Source organism: Mustela nigripes, chromosome 3 (genome assembly GCF_022355385.1).
Source record: "Mustela nigripes isolate SB6536 chromosome 3, MUSNIG.SB6536, whole genome shotgun sequence".
NCBI lineage: Eukaryota > Metazoa > Chordata > Mammalia > Carnivora > Mustelidae > Mustela > Mustela nigripes.
In genome coordinates, this window is record NC_081559.1 from 41,803,712 (window position 1) to 41,821,346 (window position 17,635).

Here is a 17,635-nt window from a genome sequence, read left to right on the forward strand (position 1 = left end):
GGCCAACTCGGCTGCCATCCGGGCCGAGATCCAGCGCTTCGAGTCGGTCCACCCCAACATCTACTCCATCTACGAGCTGCTGGAGCGCGTGGAGGAGCCGGTGCTGCAGAACCAGATCCGGGAGCACGTCATCGCCATCGAAGGTGAGGGCCGGGCCGCCGCGGGGCTTCTGGAAAGCGCGGGGGAACGGGCGCCCCCGGCGCGGCGGGGTGCGCGCGCGCGCGTGTCTGTGCGTGCGTGTGTACACACGCGCGGGGCCGTGGCACGCGGCTGCCCCGCGGAGGGAGCTTTGCGGTGCTTCATGTCCTGCAAGGCCGGGCGACGGCGGAGGGGGAGGCCGAGGGCGCCGCCAGCTCTCCGGGGGAAGATGGGCGGGCAGCGTTAATTTGATCATGGGCAGTGGAGTCTCTCTTGTGCGAAGGTGGCTCGATGCTGCCGCGTCCCGGGCCGCCCTACTGACCGGACCGAGCCGATCCCCGGGGACTGCTGGCAGGGTTGGTGCCACCGGACCCGTGACAGGTTACCAGGCCAGGGCTGGGCGTCTTGCTAGATGTTGAAGAGGTTTGGGGAAGTGCAGCTGCTGGGCTGGGGGCCCTGACCAGAGTGCTTAGGTGGGGCAGGGCCACCCCCTTCTCGTCTTTGCCCAATTCAGGGAGCCCGGTGGAGACAGCTTCACGGAGCCCGTGCAGACAGCCAGCCGGGGCTGCAGGCTGTGTCGTGTCCTCGTGCCTGTCCACCTGCCTCAGTGCAAAGGCTCGTCTCCCTAGAGTGTTTTCTACCAAAAGTCTGGGGCCAGATTAGAAGTAGAGTCTTTCCTACCAGGAGAGGAGGGGGTCCCTCAGCCTCAGGGTCTCATTTTCACAGGCCAGAGGCCACCCCCTTCCAGTTTGTCCAGCGCGGCTGTGACCCTGCTGGAGAGGTGCTTCAGAGTTCGCCTCTCTTGGGCCTGTATTCTCTTGGGATTATGAGTGGCTCTTACCTCTCTGCTAGTGGGTTTCTGGTTGTCTCCTTGGTCCTTCCATTTGGCCCCACCGAGATCCGCTGCGGGGACAAGGTGGGATGTCAGTATGGGCTGTGGTGTTCGACTCCAGCCAACACTCAGTCAGCAGTTTTTCCTCTCTGTTGACCAGAGGTGGTACAAGGCCTGTGGGTGGGCCATGCTACAACTGTCCTAACCAGACGCCACTGGGGCCGCTGTTGAGGAACATTGAGAATGTTCCAAGGCCTGGCAGGAGTTTGTCCAAAAGCCTGGGTACAGGCAGTCACCCAGCTCCCCTCCATCTGTGACGGCATCGGCCACAGGAAGGCTTTGCTTTGGCATCATGCAGTCCGAACTACTAACCCCAGAGCGTCTTGGTTTGACACTTAGCCAGTTTAGGTGGGGAGGGTGGGTGCTGTGGTGCTGATCCTCTTGGCATTTGGCAGCGCGATGGACTTGAACCATGTCCCGGCCCGGCTGCCTGCCGATTGGCCGACTGCATCCACAGGGGACCTGCTGATTCCCTGGGAGGATCGGAGCAGAGCTCCAGCCTGTGTGGGACCTGGCTGTCAGAGCACGTGGCTGCCTTGTTGGCAATTTAAGATGCTTCCAGATTCCTTGAGAGCTGGAGAGTCCCCGTGTACCTCTGATGAGACCTGTGGGAGGCCGTGGGAGCTGCACGCATCTGCTGATGGCCGTGTGATGTTGCACGAAGGTTCCTCCAGGGCCTGGGCATCGGCTTGGTTGTGGTCAGAGTGAGAGGGACGCTGTGCCTGCTTCCCTTGTCTCTTTGCAGCTCTCTGGTTGTATCCATAGAAGTCTGATGAAACACTTGAAAAGCTAGTGGCAAGTGTTGGTTGCCTTGGCTGAGAGCCCCTCATGGCTGTGCAGGGACCTCTCGTTGAGTGTGGTTCCTGACGCCTCGTTCTCATTTCTCATTTGGGAAGCCCAGCTCTGGGGTCTCACGCACTTCCAGCAAAGCAGTCTGACTTTCTAGCAAGAGGCTGTGGTTACATTTTTCTTTTCTTTTCTTTCTCTCTTAAAAAAAGATGTTATATGGTTTCTAGGTGAAGGTTTTTGGTAGCTTGATGTCTGCCTTTACCGTGTGACAAGTTAAGCCCTTTCTTGGCTGGAATCCTTGTCATTTTTAATAAGACTCAGAATCACTGAATATGAATCCTATTTGGGACTTTGATGCTATTATTTTTCTGTTAGAAAAAGGAATGTCTGTGTTGTGTGTGGTTGTTAATGAAGCTTAAGAACCATTCTCATATGTTTCTGTTCTTCGCTTTACTGTGAGCAGTCATATCTCCTTTCATTTGTATAGAACTTTAGCAGAAATACTCTTGCATTCATCATCTCATTGTGTGTCTGTACCAGCCCTGTGAGAATGTGGGCCAGATTCATTATCTTCCTGTCGTGAAGAATGGCAGTTCAGGGAGGGATAATGACCTCCTGAACATTTGACTGAGGTCATTCCAAGTCTGGTCTAAAGCAGAGGGTCAAGTCTAAAGCACCTTACACTGCCCCTTCCAACGAAAGGTAAGTTCATCCATGATAATGAAATGTCCTCTCCCTCTGTGCTGATTTTAAGATATGGCTGTGATTTATGTCTGTATTGTTGATGTTTTGGAAATTGAGAGGATTGCTCGATTGTGGCAGGGGGACATTTTTGCTACGAAAAGAACACTGTGCAGAAGCAATTTTGCGTGATTGTGTAGTGCGTGGGTTATTCACGCATACGGAGCCCAAGAGTGTGGCCGTGGGGCCCGGAAGCTGCAGGCGTCATTTGGAGGAGCCCAGGGCTGGACGTGGGCATCTGCCTAGAGTATTAGCACCTTGCAAGTCAGGATGACACAGCGGCCAAGTAGAAGTCTTTCTGAATTTTAAAACAGAACCATCTGCTATCAGGAAAGCCTGTGCACATCAGGGCAGATAGTTGTTTAAAAATCATTTGTCCCACCAAACAGAAAACAGTCTGCATTTCAGAGGCTATCTAGCTCGTCTTCCCCTGCTTCTGTGAGTACATGTACAAAGTTGGATTCCTATTTACAGAGTTTCTCGGTTAACATATTGTGAGTACTTTTCAGTGATATAGACAGTTTTGGAGATATAATTTCTTATTTTGGCATAACAATCCGGCATTTGGCTCTGCCATAATTTATTTAAAATTTTTCTATTTTTTGGTGTTTTCAAGAGTTTTTACTGTTGGTGTGAGGAGTGGCCTTGTTTGGCCAACATCTTTTCAAAGCTCATTTCAAAGTGATTGTAAGTGGGTCTGGATTGGAAAATCTCTTGGTGATGGGCTGAATTGTGTCTATCTTATTTGAAAGAGTTCACTGAGAGTTCCAAATAAGAATGGGTCTGTGGACCCTGTTCGCAGGCATGGGAAATGTGATTTTGTTTTTGTTTTAAAATAATAACTTGTCAAAAAGTTTTTTATTTTTCAAATTTTTATTTTAGACTTTGAGAGATTCATTTTTTTCTCCTAAATCTCTGGATTCTAAGGAAGCATTGCCTACTGTTTTCAGATTGTCCTGGTCAGATTTCTGGGGTGTCCCACAGGGGTGTGGCATGCTCTGAAATGTAGCTGGGTGGCACGGATGTTCTCCAGACCCAGACACAAGGGCAGGATCCGCTGCTTCTGGTGTGGAGAGCTTGTCTGGGTTCCCCCCTTTGGTTCTCTTTAAAAAAAAAATCTGTCTGGGGTGGATGGGTCTGAGGTAAACGAAGTCAGCTGCCTTTCTTGTTAAATTTGCTCTTCTCTTAGGGCTCATGTCTCTGTTGGCGACTGCACAGTGTAATTCAGTTTGCCAGCAGTCGCACTGTGGTGGGAATAGCAGCACAGAGGGCTCACTTGCTGGGGTGATGGCTGAGCCCCCAACCAGCTTTTAGGCCTCCACACCACCCCCCCTTTCCCAGGTGGCCGATCAGGCTTCCTGCCAGCCCCACTGGTGGTTTGTGCAGCTTCCTCTGGAGAGAAAGGCAGGAGAGCGCAGTCGCAGTCCTCAGCCAGAGAGCTCTGCCTGGCAGTCTCTGGAAAGGGCACTTCGATGGAGTGGGGAGGAGGGGTGCTTGGGCTGAGCCCCTGCACCAGGGGACCTGGGAAGGTGGGGTAAGGGGCCACTTAAATGCTGTGATCCAGCTGCACTGTGGAGCATCTGCGGACAGTGGAGTGCTAAGTGCTTACCCTGCATCGTCTGAGTTCATCCTGCGGTGATCCTAGGATCTTGATGCCACCGCTGGGGTCCTGAACATGGAGGAGACTTGTCAGAGCTGGCCGCGGGCTGGACTGACCTGGGTGCTGGCTCCGCAGCTCCTTACGAGCCAGAGCAGAGCTCCTGGTCATTCATAGTCTCCGCAGGCTGGAAGCGCCGCGGTCCCCAGCACAGCCTGCCTTTCCCCTGCCAGGAAGGGTCTGACAGTGCTGCTGGTAGCTGCGGGTGTTGTTTTTCTGTAAAGCTGCTCACCGTGGCGAGCTTGTAAGAGTTGGTTTTCATATAGGACATTATTCAATCTGGTTGTTGCCTGTGTATGTGTCTAGGGAACAAGTACCTTCTTCCTGCCATGGATGAGCATGATTTTTCTTTGCCAGTATCGCCTGCATTTATATATTTCAGGTTTAATTGGAAGGTGCAGTTATGGGGCCTTCTAGTTATTGATACAAATGTTGCACTTTCTTCCTTGGAAGTAATTCTCAGTTGGCCGTTCCTTGCTTCCAGGTTAAAGTTCATACCTTCCCGTCGAGACGTCCCTTCTGGCCTGGCTGACGGCAGCATCTTCCCATACCTCTCCCAGGCACAGTTTCGGCCTGCCCGCTCCCTGTCCTTCGACTCCTCTCTAGCCTGCAGGACTGGGAGCTTTCTGAGGACAGAAATAAGGATCTGTTCATTTTTTTAAATGTCCTCAGCGATTCAGTGTGACATGTCTGGAGGAGGCCCAGGAATTGTTTGTTGACCGGCTCACTTGCCAGAGGGACTAACCTTTTCTCTGGAGTTTGAGTCTCTTTGCTCCTCATTGGTAATATAAATAGCGTTTATCCCCTGGCAGAAGTTGAGGGCGTTTTGAAACTTGTTAGGAGGGTACAGATGTTAGGGCTGGGCACCTTTTGGATCTGATGGGTTTCAGCCTGGGTGGAAACTAAACACCATGTGTTTGGGGTGGAAATGAGGCTTCTTTAGCGGGTGTAGGAGAAGGGAAGACTGCTTGATGAATCTGAGAGCCCTTTTCCACCAGGCGCTTTGCACAGAGAGGGTGTTCCTTTATGTTGGGTGTGATTGACTTTCCAGCGAAGACTGACGTGATGTATCTTCACTGTAACACTGAGAGCCGTGGTTCCCCAAGTTCAAGTGCAGTTGGATGACATGGAGGGAAGCAGACTGCTGGCCCCCAACTCCCAAGTTCCTAGCTCTGTAGGTCCGGAGTGGGGTCCAAGAATGTGTTTTTCGAATGAGTTTCCAGAGGCTGCCAGAGCTGCTGGTCCAGGGACCACTCTCTGAGAAGTGTTGCTGTGGGTGGAGGAGCTCCTGCGGGCAGGACCTCTCTGGGCCCGCTGGTGGGCACGCATTCTTACGTGCAGGTGACAGGTGAGGGCCGGTCGCTCGGGAGTTCATTAAGGCCACACAACTTAGGCATCATGGAGAAGGGATCTAAATCCAGGTCCGAACAGGTTCACGTCACTGTTCAGGCTACATCCATGATGCTGAGTGCCCGTGAGGGAGGCAGTCACACGGGGGTGGACATGATTGGGGGAGCCTGTAGGGAGCTGCTCCCGCTTAAAGGCCCCTCTGCTGTGATGTTTGCTTTCCTTTCAGTCTTCTGGAGATTTTTGCAGCTTCTTGGAGTCCCCTGTGCATTTAGAAGGGGCTCGTCAAACTTCAGTTGGCGGGGTGATTCGTCAGAGGATAACGTTTTGTTATCGCGGGTGTGGAGCTGGAAGAGGCTTTCAGTGAAGGAGGCGAGCTGCGTGTCATGAGCAGCCTGGGAGGGCCGACGGGGAGCCCGAAGGACGTGACTCAGAGCCGAGAAGCCACTAGAGCAGCTGCAGGATACTTCATAGCAAATTCTGGGGCCCTGTCACTGCCACCTCTGTTTTTGTTGTTGTTGTTTTGTTTTGTTTTGTTTTTCCAAACCAGACTTTATTTGGTTAAGACTAAAATCCCTTAGTTTGCATCCTTCTTCTTCTTCTTCTTGTTTTTTTTTTTACCCCCTGTGTACCCTGCAGGTGTTTATAGTTTGTGAGTCTCGCTCCGGCTTGTTTTAACTACTGATTTGGTCTTGTCTCGTGTTTCTCAACATTCAAACAAACCCGTTCCCCCACCTCCCACCCCCCTTCTCTACGCTGCAGATCCTCTGAGTCCTTTGCTTAAGTGATTGAGTTTGGCAAAGCGGATCAGGCTTAGTTATTTTTAAAATCCAGGGTTCGGAGTTCTGATCTGGTGCTTAGCTGCATAATTCCTTCCCTTTGTTAAGTGCCTCTCTCTGAGGAGGAGGCCTTCTGCAGAAATTAAGCCGCAGTCTCTGCAGCATCTGTTATTTTGGGACTGGGGATGAGGGCAAGGCTTTGTATGTGCCGCCGTGGGCCCCTCTTCCAGGAGTTCTGTGCTTCTGAGGGGCTGAGAGGGATTGTGGGTTCTTGCTTTATGGAGTGGGAAGCCCGTATGCAGGGCTGCGAGTGAAGTGACTTTCCCGAGATGCACTGATGACCCACCCAGGAGCAGGGTTGTTCCAGTCTGGTCCCTCCAGCCTCCCTGGGCCCCAGCTCTCAACTGCCTGAGGCCGGAAAGTGGTGTCTTGGTTGCCTCTGGGGGTTGCGAGGGAAAGAGAACAGTGCCACCCCCACAGAAGAGGTTGTTAATGGACCCTTTGAATAACCAGCCAAATAGTTTGTGTGCGAGGTCGGAACATTTTCCATAAAGAGCAGGCTAAATATAGGCTCCAGGGTGGGGACCCGGGCCCAAGAGGGGGGTGTCAGGCCTCAGATATTGTTTCTTCCACTGGTAATCAGAACTTGCCACCAGCCCGGAACAGGTGGCCACCCTGAGCTGTCTGGGAACAGATTGGTGTTTTTGTTTAACCAGGGCCTCATTTGCAAATTTCACACTTCTCCCGCTGTTTGGTGGGGATTGTCTTTTTTTGGGCTGCAGTGTTGGAGTATTTGTACAGTGTTTCTACACAAGCAACTGTCTCATCTTTAAAGCTGCTCATGCCGTCTGCTTGTCATTAGCATCGTGGTTTAGAAGCAGCTTTTTATTTTTCATTTTTTAAGGGTGGGAAACACTTTTCATGGTCCTGGGAGAAGAATTCAAATAATTACCGGCCATGTTCACTTTTGATTTATGTTTGGTCTTAGAAATGTCAACATTCAACAGGCTCCCGCAAATAGAACCATGTTGATTTCCAGCTTAGGACACAGCCTCACCGAAGCCACTGTTCCCATGTTCCCAGATAATAGTCTTCAAGGGAGAAGAGTGTCTTTTGGAAGTCAATTTAGTTTGAGTTTGAAGAGTTTTAGTTGACAGGGACATACCAACAATAATGATGAAAGGAAGAAATTAGAAATTTTTTTTTTTTTAATCAATGCCTGCGACAAAACAAGACCCATTTTAGGTTCCTGGCAGAGTTTTTACCTCTGAAGTGCAAGACCAGAAGCGTGCCCTCTGCGTGAGGACGGATGGTGGCCGTTAGCAAGATTTGGTCTTGCAGGTGAGCTGGTTACTTCCTGGTTTCTGTAATGAAAACGAAATTGATTTGGAGAGAGCTGATGGCCCTGAGATTCAGCTGTTTGTTTCCAGTTGTTCTTTTCCGTGAGGGGAGAGCAGGCCTATCTTCCAGGGAGGGTGCTTGGCTGAAGCCTGCCAACCCACCCTTCGTGGTGGTTCTTGAGGACCTGGGGTGCCGCAGTCACGTGTGGTTCCCTCTCCCGTTCTGACCCGGCTGCCATTAGTGCAGGCTGGTAAGCCTGATTTCAGACGGACAAGAGCATTGTTTCAGTTGTAGGCTCAACAACCAGGTCTGGGTCTCTGCTTGTCCATGTGTTACTATTTTGAGTTTGGGATTGCTGGGACTGGGACCACTTTAAGCTCCTGAATTTGTCTGAGCTCTTTTTTCACCTAGAGCATTATTACAGAAAGATGCCCGAGTCATCAGGGAGGAGGTTTTCACGGACTGAGCACATGTATGTCACCGGCATTCAGATGAACAGACAAGGCAGCCGGCACAGCCAGGACCCGTCTGGGCTCTGGGTTGAGTTTAGTTATAGGAGGTTGCCTTGGTTTATTGGTGCGTTCTCCCACTGATGGGCATTTGCATGGTTTCCTGTTTCTGGCTGCTACGAACAGCGCCACTGAGAACATTCTCGTACTGGTCTTTTGGTTCCTATCAGGTACCTAGGAGTGGGGGGCTGTGTGATGTTACCTGTGTGGACACAACCAACCATGAAACCAGTCTGTCTGGTCGGTAGGCAGCACCAGTCTGAAGAGACCTTTCATTGCTGTTCAGTGTTTAGTTCATGGGGCTTAGGGACTGCCTTCTGCTTTTGATTTTAATTCTCTGCCTTGTTTGTTCATAAACAAATATTTAAGTGGCTAATAAATTTCCGGCACTGTCTTAGATTTTAGGATTTTTCTATGCACTGTTAAATCCTTGTTAGATGAATAATTACAGCTCTGTAAAGAGAAGCTGTGTGAGTGAAATCCTTCACCAGGAAGTACTTTCCTTTAAAATGTGGATGGCACAGTTCCCCTGAGGCCGGCATGGGCCCCTTTGGGCTCTCCCTGGCTCTTGGCAAATCAATAATCAGTTGGGGTACTCATTCTGGAGGATCCCAGCCCAGTCCAGGATCCATCTCACCACACCCATCCTGGGTGTTAGGTAACCTTTGGATCTGTGTTGGCATTTGAATGGAAACTCATTTTCTACTCTGGGCCTAAGCTGTTCTGTGGTCTTATAGTTACATATTAGCACTCCTCAGTTTCTGTTGTTTGTAGCAATTATGTGCAAGACAGGAAAGAAAAAAAGCTAAGTGTTGCCAACTCTGTTACTCTCAAGGGGTTATTTTCTTTGTTCCTTCTGTGGTGATCTGGAGCTGCCCATCCTCTCGACAAAGGCCACACTGACCGGGGCCAAACCTGGGAGCTCATGAGGGTGGGAGGGTGTGTGCGTGCGGGAGAGCTTCTCCAGTGGCTTCACACAAGAAAATGTTTATTTTGAGGGATGGGGGTGGGAGGGCTGTGTTTATTGTCCCAGCTTAGCATGGAAGTAGCTAGTGTGAGAATCAATAGGCAAGGTTTTATGAAGCACCTACAGTGGGGCAAAGGGCAGTTTTTAAAATCTGGGGTGGGGGAGGGCAGGCAGATGTGCGGGACCCGAGGCCTTCTGCCAGCACACCTTAGATCTAGCTCAGGAGGCCACAGGAATACAAACTGAGATAAGGGGCCACAGTAGTTCCAAGGCTACATGAGAAAGCCAGGGCTGCCTTGCAGGGAATGGGATTAACCCAGTTTGGAGGGTGGGTGGGACTCCCAGTGGAGGGTTTTCCGGCTAGTGGGTAACAAACAGGATGGATCCTCAGCATACAGAGACTCAAGGAGTCCTGGGTGATGGAGAAGAGCCTCTGCTCTCCCAGAGAGCAGGTCAGGAGCACTTTTATTGGGGAGCAGGAAACTATTGATTATGGATTTCCATTTGGGGAGGGGAGCACTGTGATGCTCAGCTGTGGCCCTGCAGGCTAGAGGGGGTCTTGGTGGCTGCAATCATGGGGACTGGTGGGGAGGGCTCAAAACCGGGACCATCATCCAGGCTGTTATGGGGGGAGGCGGGAGCACAGACAGGCCCCAGGAGATGGTCAGGGAGGTGCAGGCCACCAATGTGGCCTGTGAGCCTCAGGATGGAGTGGGGGAGAAGAGAGACTGAGGTTTGATCCTTGAGGTTTGTTGAAGGGATTCCAACTATGGATGTCCTGGGGGTTTGGGCAGGGGGTGTACGGGGCCATGTGCGACAGTTACCTGGGATTTGTGGAAGAGGGCCCTGTCCTGTGGGGCTGATTTGCATATGTAGATCAGGGAATCACCCTGTCTCTGGAGCAGGCCAAGAGGCAGGCATCCGGGATGTATTGTGGCCTCTTCCTACCCTGCAGACTTTAAATGGGTGTCCGAGGTGTGTGGACGAGAGTTGCTCCGGAGTCTGGCTGGTGTGTATCTGTCCAGGAGCTGAATCTGCCCCAGGTAGGGGCTTACATGATTGAGTTGTTGCTCATAGCCCCTGGACTGTGGTGGCCCCTGAAGTCTAGCTTGTCCAACCAGAGTCTTTTGGCCAGCTGTTCCTTTTTCAGAGCAGTGCCGAGGGCATACCCCGGGATGCTTGACTGATGTATCGGTCTGGAGCTAAACCTGAACTTACATCTTTACGTCGGGCTCTCTACCCAAGTCTGTGGCTGTTCCTGTCTATTAGGTGTGTGTAGTTTCCACTTAATGGCTTGAATCCATAGACTTGTAGAGCCAAGTGCTGGGAGTACAGAGGTGAATGGGCCATTTGCCAGGTGTGAACAAGACAGGTTTGTGCTTTGGGCCAGGTGTGTAGTGAGCTGGGGGGTAGCGAGGGTGCCATGAAGAGGCCCGGGGGCTCCTGGAAGATGCCTTGTTTGAGCCCCAAAAGGCAGAAAGCTAATGTCGTGGGGGGTTGTCGACAGGGGACTCTGTCATCTATCAGGAGGCCTTGGAAAACTCATCTTTGCCCAAAGATGTCTCACTGTGTTCACGCAGAGAAGTCAGTTTCCATTTTTTCACTTAGAAAATTACAGTTTTACTGGGGTTTCTCAGTCTGTGTTTGCGTTTCTGGTCATCTCATGCTGGGGAATAAAAGAGTTACTTGTCTCTTTTCATCCACAGTCTGAATCTACAGGTTTTTTCTTTTCCTCCCCCCCCCCCCCCTCCCCCCTGCTTAAACTCCCCAAATCCTACACTCTTTCCCTAAGTTCCCAGCTGGCTAGGAGACATCACCAGAGTGCTGCTAAAATCATGCGCAGTGGCATGTGGTTTGTTGCCTCCCCCCCCCCCCCAGCCCTGCCCCCATGCCAGGTGAGGCCTGGAGGTGCTGGGAGGGCAACTTGTCCTGAAAGTGCTTCAGAATTCCAGAGTTCCAATTAAGAGCCTGTGTTCTTCTAGAATTCCACCTTCTCCTTCTGATGGGACGCAGGTTGCTGTGCACTGAGAGTTTTGCAGATTGCCTGCTTAGAGATAAAAGACATAGAGTGGTACAGCTGTACTCTCGTCTGGGGAGATCGGCACCCCTCCACTTGCTAGCATTGATGCTGGGGTGTGTTGTGTTGAGCAGAGTGTGGTAAGAGGCAATTGCGCATCTGAGTGGATGGAGCCCTCACCCACCTGTGGGTCTCAGGCACCTCCTTCTGGGTCTGCCTAGGGAGGGAGCAGTGTACTATTCTAGGGCCTGGGAGCCATACAAACAAGGCATTTTGTGACTAAGAGACAAAATTTGCAGATTAACTCCAGCTTGAGCTTGAGGAGGCTTTCTTTTCTTCAGCGTTTTGTGATGAAAATTGTCAAACACACAGAAGAGTTAAAAGAATGTTTAGAGGAACTGTTCTGTTCCCTTTGCCTTGCTTCTCTCCTTGTCATTGCGGCGTATCTCCCCATCCAGCCAGAGGATTGTTATCTAGCATTTTCTCTAGATTTCAGAGTTTTTCAAGGCTCATCTGATTTTGACTTGGAATCCAAAGGATTACTGGAAATGGTGCTAGGCAGGGTGTTAGGGCATCTGGTTCGAAGTGCAGTGCCGGCAGAGAGGGGCAACGCACGGGCTGAGTGTGGGTGCTTGTGAGGGGGTCTCATTCTGCAGGGAGTTGGTTTAATTTGGGGTCTGGAAGGACAGCATTTTGTTGTTACTGTTGATTTAGTTCAGATGTGAACCCAGAAGGAAACTTGAACTGAATTCTGACTTGAATTCCCCATTTCAGGGGGTGTATTTGGGAGGGCAGCCCCTCTTCGGTCCTTGGTAGTTTTGGGGATGGGATGGCACAGAGGGCTTTGGTTTTAGGAGGAGCCCATGTGTTGATATGGAAGACAGGCATTTTCTTATTTAATAAGTTACATTGTGATCGTTTCCTGGAAGGGGAATGATGTCCTGGAGGCTGACAGCCATGGTGACTCTGTGTGGCCTCTAGCAGACAGATACCTCTTGCTTGGGGATCCGAGGCAGGGTCCTGCCTCGTGACTTGCCATGGCATTCTTGGGACACACATGTCCCTTTGGTCCTTCAATTTAGAAGGGGTTGAACTTTGATCTCAGGGTTCCCCCGTCTCTGAAGTGACCACCACAACTGCCCCTTTCATTGCTCCTCATTCTCCAAAATGACCAAGTCTGGCAGAGGTGGGGATGGGTGGGGGGAGGAGGAGATGGTCAGATGAGGCCCGATTGCCCTAGGGCCTTGTGTTGAATTGTTTCTATCCATAATTCTCCTCCGCCAACAAAGTCACAGAGTGAAATCTCACTCAGTAGAGCAGTGTCCAGTCAAGGGAAGGAAACATATTGCGTGTGTGTGTGTGTAACCCATGTGGTCCATGGAAAAAGTAGCACCGACATGGGTGCATCTCTTGAAGGCTTCCTTCTGACACCTGAGCGTGGGCAGGTGTGTGCTGAAGAACCTCGTGGATGATAATCTCCAGCTCTCTGCAGTACTCTGGTCCCCCAGACTTAGAGACAGTAAACAGCAGGTGTGCAGCTGTCTAACCTGGTGATGGTGTGTCATTGTCATTGTAATGGGCATGTGTTGAAAGCAGCCGGTGTGATGAACACGTCTGTTATGTGTATGACTTATATGGCAGGTTTTAAGGCAGATCCTAGAAGTCTAATTAAGCTCTCAGTCACCTCGCTGGTTCACGAGTTTGAGGGAGCAGCCTCCAGAATGGCAGTCATCGTGGCCCTGAATGGGGAGCTGAATTACAGTGTGATTCTTGTCTCTGCAGTGTTAATCACAGTGTTAATTATAGAACCCGATTGGTCCCAAATTCCTGTTCTCCAGACTGGGCCCAAATGGGGCATGTCTTCCGGGTTGTCCTTGAGCCAGCAGTGACTTCACAGTGGGCTGGTAGAGTCCCCAGCCTCCTCCTCATCTGCCCCCTGCAGTGCTCCCCGCATCCTGCCCAGAGCTGGCTGGACCGGAAGGCCTGGGGGGGGGGGGGGTGTTACTGAGTCAGCAGATTCCTTCCCGGATCCTCTCTCAGGTCTTCTACACACAGAGTCCTCTCCGGGTGGGCTCCGCTTCTGCTGGCGGGTCGGACTCTCCTCTCCCCTTCCCAGGACTTCCAGCATCTTTGCTCAGGGACCTACCTTCGTTTCTTTGCCAGATTTCAGTTTGAATGGGTCTGTGTGTCCAAAATCTCTAGCAGAGCTCGGGCTTTAATTTCCATTTGGTCGCAGTCCTGTCTTCACGGCAAGCAGGCTTTGAGCTAAGGGGAATTTATGGCAGAATGTGTCTCGGTTGTCACCTCTTTGTCACTCGGTGAGGGGTTGAGTTTCTGAAGAAAAGGTTGGTGGCTCGATGCCCCTCCCTCTCTCCCCACTCCTTCCTTTCTCACGATGTGGGAAAGCTACCCCCCCCCCCCCCCCCCCCCCCCCTCCTTTCCCCGGTGGGGGGAAACCCCCCCCCCCCCCCCCCCAAGTGGGAAAGCTTAGCTTTTGAACGTGTCCTCTGTGGTGGGACACGATGCTTTGGCCCTTCCAGCAGTTTATGAAAGTGCGATCCAGCCTCGTTCGTGAGCTATCATGGAGGAGGGCGTTCCCCAGAGACTGGCCTGTACAGTTCATCTGGTCATTTCCGTAACAGGCAACCCAAATTCTCCTTATAGCTTGGCTCCCCCTGAGTACTGAAAGGCCTCTTGTTTCTGAGGCCTTATCTTAAATGCTGCTTCCCGGGGATCCAGGGCCGTCGGCCTCTCCAGACGCCCAGACATCCCTCTCCCTTCTCTTTCTGTCTCTGGTGTGTGTGTTTGTGGACACATGGGGATGTCTTTCCCCCGGTTTATCCCAAAAGCAGCCTGGCAGCCTTGGCCGTGATTTGTTCCCAGAAGGGTGGGCAGTGGAGACATGCGTGGACCATCTGCATGGGGGGGGGGGGGGGGGCGTCTGCACCTTCTCACACCAGAGAACAACAGTTCCTCACCCTGCTGCACCCACCTGTGGCTTCTGAAAACAGTCCCTGCCTAAGAATTCTGTAGGAAGATACCGTGTAAGAGCTAATTGCAGTGAACTTTTCCAGAAACGTGTGTTTGGAAGATCCATGTTCCATGGTTACTGTTACCTTGGCTCTTGTTACATAACTCCTGTTAGATACGGGGGTTTTGGGAGCTTGGGTTCCAATATTTGAAAAACATGACTTCAACTACAGTGACTATGGTATTGCCTTTTTGGGGCTTTCTGGACATAAACACAGGAATTGTAATCAGAAACCTGAGTTTATTTGACCAAGAGTTTCTTTGTTGGTTTGAAAATATGCTGCTGGGACCACTCCTGACGAGGGGCTGTCAGAGGCTGCGTCCCCAGGAGAAGGGCCACCCAGCCTCCAGGCCACTACTGTTGGCCTCACGCTTAGGCTGACCCACGTCCATGCTGCATTCCTCCCTCCACACTCTGCAGGGATGGGGAGGCAGGGCTGGTGGGCAAGGGGCTGAAGGGACAGCATGTTAGACCGAGACCCTAGCCGTCTGCTTATGCAGTTGACTAGAGTATGTCTTCTGATGGTTTTTCTACGAGCACTGTGATCTCAGGCCAGCTTCTGGCCTTTTCCCTGAGCCTGAGGGAAGCTGGAGCTGGAACAGCCCCTTGCTGATTCTTTCTCTCTAAAGCCCCAGGTGGCCAGGTCCTACTTGGGCTGGGCTGACTCTCTTTCATTGGGGAATTTGTTTGTGATCAGTTGTGACCTTTTCCATGCTGAGCTTCTGTACCTGGAAAGCCCCAGAGGGAACAGCTGCTGGGAGTCTGTCGGGCGGGTTTGGAGTGCTCCCGTGTTCCAGGCCCAGCGCTGCAGCCAACTGGCCCAGGGGCCTCCACGCTCTCCTCCCCGGTTGCTCCATCCCAGACCTTAGCTACGAGTTCATTTTGAGGAAGAGAAGACAGAAACGGCTCCCTGAGATTGCCCTGTGCGGTGCAGACCTCCAGGGAGAGGCTGATGCAGGGATGTCCCTCTTGGGCCTGGGGTATAGTTCTGCTCCCGATGCCAGGCAGGCAGCAGGTTTGCCTTGTAAATGACACCGTTTGTTGCCTGGAGGCGTCTCTGACAGCTGCTCCTGCTCTGGATTCCAGAAATTTCTATGAAACATTTCAGGAACACCCTCCCTCCCTCCCAGTTTCTTCCTTTTCTTCACTTGGTACAACCCATAACCGCTCCAGCTGTTTCCTGAGTGTGTGCTGTGCGTGGGACCCCGTGGTGAGCGCTTAAACATGCTTTCTGTCCTTTTATCCAGGTTTCCCTAGGACAGATGTGGTAGGACCCTCATTTTACAGGTCTGGAGCCTGAGAGCCAGGGTTTGAGCCCTTGCCTGAATCCACCCACACCTTGGAGCTGGCAAATTTAGGGTTTAGACTCGGGAGTCACAGTCATGATGTTTTAGTGAAACAGAGAGGAAGCCTCTCTCATCAGACCAAGGCCTGCAGGTTCTAGTTGGTGATTGGAAGCTCATACCCACACCCAGTGTTTTACCTATTGCTGAAGTTTTAAAGAAAAGAAAAGCTGCAGATCATATTGACTGTGTCGCTGAGGTTTGGTGATGTTGGGATGCTGAGTGCTGGTTTTGGTTGCACAAGGAGGAGACACGGTGGCAGGCTCGCTGCTTGCAGTGGCAGGTCTGTGGTCTGGGACAGGGACAACTTCCAGATGGTGTGCCATTGAAAAGACGCCCAAGTTCAGAAAGTCTGCAGCACCTTTAATCTGAGTTGGTTGGAAGTACTGCTCTTAAACCGAAGCCACATGAATTATGTGACATTTTAATAATGGAGATGCTAGCAAGCAGTTAATTTTTAACACATATAAATAGAAGTTACTTTTCCTCTGGCCTATAATTAGCATAATAGGGAGAAATTGATACCCTGGGAATCAAGGGATTTGCCCGAGGTCACGCAAAGTGAGGCGCTGAGCCGGGAGGTCGAATCGAGGTGCTCTCCTGGTGCTGCATTCATGGGGGAGCGGAGCCAGTTTTCCATTTGGGAAGCTTGGCACAGGGTTTACTTTTCACCACAGGTTGTGGGCTGGCTGGGTCCTGGGCATGGCCCCTCTTTCCCACCGGGGCCTGGGCTGGAGGGCCAGCCCAGACTCTCTCGGGTTGTGCAGTGGTTGGCTTTCTGGAATGGGGTTCTCTGATGCCCGTCCGGGGCTCTGGCCACAGCATTCCTACCATCAGCCTTTGGTGATGGTCTGGATTCTTAACCCTGTTCTGGTCCTGACCCCGTCCTATGCAGGGAGCTGACCGCGGGGAAATGACCACAGTGCCCTGCCTGGGGCTGCAGCCTCAGGGCCCCCCTTTCCTTGCTGGCATTGTCATGGTTAGCAGGCGTGCGGCGCTGCTAACTGGGAGTTCCCACCTGCACCATCCGCGACGTCAGCGCCGTCCACATGGCCCGTGCCCTCGTGTGAGGGGATGCTGTGGGCAGTTCCTGTTAAAGTTAAATCTGTTGGGTGCCTGGGTGGCTCAGTTGGGTAAGTGTTCCACCCTCGACTTTGGTTCAGGTCAGGATCTCGGCGCTGTGAGATCAAGCCCCAAGCAGGCTCCCATGCTCAGCAGGGCATCTGCTTGTGCTTCTGTCGCCCTCTGCCCGTGCACATGCGCTCTTGCTCTCTCTCCAGCCCTCCTGCTGCCCTCCATCTGCTTGCACTGATGTGCTTTCTGTCACCTTGAGTTAGTTTGTGTTTTCTGGAATTTATTAGAAATGAAATAGTGCAGCAAAGCCCCCTTCTTTTCTAGCTTCATCCACTCCCTGTGGTGATTCTGAGGCTCATTCCGCTTGCTGGGTGTATTGGCAGTGAGTTCTTTTTCACTGCTGACTAGTGTTCTATTGTGTGGCTCTACCACGGTTAATCCTGTCGATGGACACTGATTGCCGAGTTCATGGGTTTCGTTTGTGCAGATAAAGTGCCATGAGCATGTGGTTCTTCATGCGGCCACGTGCTCTTTTGGTAAATACCTAGGAGTGAGGTGCCCGGGACATGGGGTGGGTGTGTATCTGACTTTTAGAGAGCTGCCCAACTTTTCCAAGTCAACCGTTTGGTTTTTCGCTCTTGCCAGCAGTGTGAGAGTCTCCACTTGGGGCCGAGGCTCTGCAGGCTCCTGGCAGGGACGGTTTCGGGGTGGCACCCATCCTGCAGAAGGAGGAGGGCGCCTGGGGAGCTCATTTGGTGAAGCATCTGCCTTTGACTCAGGTCATGATCCCAGGGTTCTGGGATCAAGTCGCGCATTGGGCTCCCGGCTCAGCAGTGAGCCTGCTTCTCTGCCTGTTGCTCCCTCCTCTTGTGCTCTCTCTCTCTCTCTAATAAATAAATGAAGTCTTCTAAAAAGAGCATGTGCCATCTGTGTGTCATGGGCTGTGAGCTGTCTTGTACTAACGGGGGGTGTGGGGGTGAGGCCGAGGTGGGGCTAGAGGTGAAGTGGGA

At 51.9% G+C, this 17,635-nt stretch overlaps 1 protein-coding gene across 1 annotated transcript in view; it reads left to right on the top strand.

Moving 5' to 3' along the window:
- Positions 1-6: 6 nt before the first annotated feature.
- Positions 7-17,635, top strand: part of AGAP1 (ArfGAP with GTPase domain, ankyrin repeat and PH domain 1) — a 506,008-nt gene continuing 488,379 nt past the window's right edge. The window contains exon 1 of the mRNA XM_059393776.1: positions 7-143. The gene's annotated coding sequence lies outside the window, so the exon portion shown is untranslated. The remainder of the gene's footprint in view (positions 144-17,635) is intronic.